Raw genomic sequence first — 2,800 nt, 5'->3', positions numbered from 1 at the left:
GTCTATAAAAAAGCTACCCGACACTGGACATCCTTGAAAATGTCTTTTGTTCTGGAAATTTTTTTTACATTCTCCAAGAATATCTTTCTTATGTCTTCACAGGGTCTCTTTTGGGACTTGTGGTGTTTTCAATTGCTTTGAAAATGTCTGTCAGAATGTCTGTTTAGAAAAACTGTGAAAACTGGCAAAATTGCATTTTAAAAACATGCCCCAGTATCATGCAAAGTACTTTGCTTTCAAAGGCAATCTAGAGGGCAGGACACAATTAATTATCGGGCAAATGCTAAGGCTGCATTGTGCTAAATAATGAATTGTCTCCTAGGGGAGTCCCTATCTTACTTATAAAGGGAGTATGGATATAAAATGTTTATTTCCATTTAGCAAAGTGCCATTTTTCTGGAAACATGTCTACTTCATGTCTTTCTGTCAGGCCTTTGTTTAGAAATGTCTCTATCATGTCTAGTCATGCCTTTTTGTAGACATTTTCCACTCTACTAGTCTGGACAGCATATTGCCTATGATATATACAATGTATGTAAGCAAGGCTTTTTTAAAAAACAAACATGCTGTCTTTTTTTCCAAAGAATGGGTTCATTCAAAGATTATTAACTCTAATTCAAATATTCAACCTGACAGTTACAGCGACTACTTTTCACATCAACGGGTTAATTGGTAGCACATGGACACATGACCATGCACAAATGACCAAAATATAGATTTTAAGAATGAATTAATATATACGTTGAACCTGATTAAGCACCCCATAACCATTTGTTTTTGCTCAATTATGAAATATTTTGTATCCCTATCGTACTGTTATTCACTTTGTGTTCATGGTAGCAAAAGTTCGGGGTCTGAGAAAAATGGAGGCGTTCATGGAACTATATGTTCACAGTGGTGGCAGGTGCAGGAAAAATATGTTTAAAATATCTATTAATTTTTACTGCTGTAAGCATTTTGGCAGCAGCATATTGTTTTAACAGTTTTTTTTTGCATTGGTACATTGTTTTTGTGAAAGTTTGTACTCAATTGTGCAATGTAAACATATCAATGTCCCATTCTGATAGCCAGGGAAACCCTACAAGCCTTGCCAAGTGCCATGTACTCCAAGGGATGGAGTTATTCTTGCCTACAACCTCTACCAGGCTTCAGGAGGTGGCTGGAAAGAGTAGAAATTGGCCAAATAGTGAGATATCATGCCAGGGGAGTTGGTCTGCTAGAAAGTATAGACTGCCAAGCCCGAACACTCTACTCTCTAGTGGACCAACTCCCCTGGCATGTCGTCTCTCTTTTTAGGCCAATTTCTATTCTTTCCAGCCGCCTCCCAAAGCCTGGTAGAGGCTAATTCTTGCCTTCACTTGGGTTCAGATAAAGGTGGAGTTAGGCCAAACCAATTTAATTTGTTGGTTCTCAGATTTTTAAAATATTTTTTTCAGAAAAATATGAAGCAACAGGGTGAAAAAAATAGAAGCAGGCCTAGACCTCCTATGATAGCCCAAATGTTACAATAGGAGCCATGAACATCAAGTCAACATACCAGGCTGGTTTGCAATTCAAACAATGAATTGTGAACTTTTAATCAAAGCACTGCATTGTTAGATGGAAAAACTGTAACAACTATGAAGACAAGGACTTTCCTTATCTGTTTGAGTTGATTCAGAACCTGATTTCTTTTTTTTTCTTTGCAAATCAGAAAAAAATGAAGCAGGTGAATCCGAGAACCAATTTATTAGATTGATGAAGCCTTTAAAGTTAGCTGTAGTCATAATTTCTTTTTAATTTTTCTTTGTATTCAAATAAATCAGACAAATTCTGGTCCCAGGGTACAGTATGTATAAAATTTGATTTCGTATTGGCCTGTTGTCGAGCATACATGTGTATATTGTATGTTACCATTGTACATGTGTGGTCTTATGTATTGAGGCAGACAGTGGAAAATTTGCCAGAAATAGAGCCAGAATCACACATGCTTGGATATAACATTCAACCAAGTCCTGGAGTATAGTGATAGGGATACGTAGATGAACAACAGATCCATGCCATGCTCTTTAGGTATACATGTTGTACCATCAGCAACGTTGTGATTGTAGACATAGGCCATGTTGATTTGATTGTATGGATGGCATCAGCGTGCGTATGAATTTTCGTCCCTTTCCAAAAAAAAAGTTTTTGGTCATACTGTAAATTGTATCAAGCAGCTGCAAAATGAGCAAATATATGCTGTGAATTGAAAAAAAGGAAAACGATACTAATGACATAGAATCCCAAAATGGAAAAGAAGTTGAAAATGAAGAGTCTATCATTTGCCATACCATACTCTGTGTGTTTAGTCATTAATCGTTCAACCTTCATGACCACATAGATTTCATCATGAAGGCAACTTTTCATTGCCATATTTCTATATTGGCACGCTAAGGCCACACTGCGCGCGCATTGATTTTCGCCTCTCGCCCTCAAACAAAAAAAAAAAAGAAAAAAAGATTACCTCCACCGAGGCTCTGGCCTGGCTCTAGGCCCAGGGGAGTCCACGCTAGTCAGCGACAAAACGGAGCCGGGCACCCAGGCTACCGAAGCTCCACGACTCAATTACTCAGTACATAAGTACAGTACCGATTCATAAATGCCACAAAAAGCCAGCATGTGCCGGCTTGTCGTATACGTCACTATGTACTGTCGGGAATTCACAATACCAGCTTTGTATTCCTGTGGTTCAGTAGCATTTTTATTTTTGGCCGGAATTGTTTTTTATTCGCCCGCGCGCACTAGTTTGGGGGTCTTCAGAGGATGTCATCCATAAAAT

The sequence above is a fragment of the Branchiostoma belcheri genome, unplaced genomic scaffold (genome assembly GCF_001625305.1).
Source record: "Branchiostoma belcheri isolate BF01 breed outbred unplaced genomic scaffold, Haploidv18h27 scaffold39, whole genome shotgun sequence".
NCBI classification, from domain to species: domain Eukaryota; kingdom Metazoa; phylum Chordata; class Leptocardii; order Amphioxiformes; family Branchiostomatidae; genus Branchiostoma; species Branchiostoma belcheri.
Note: the sequence above shows the minus strand (reverse complement) of the source record.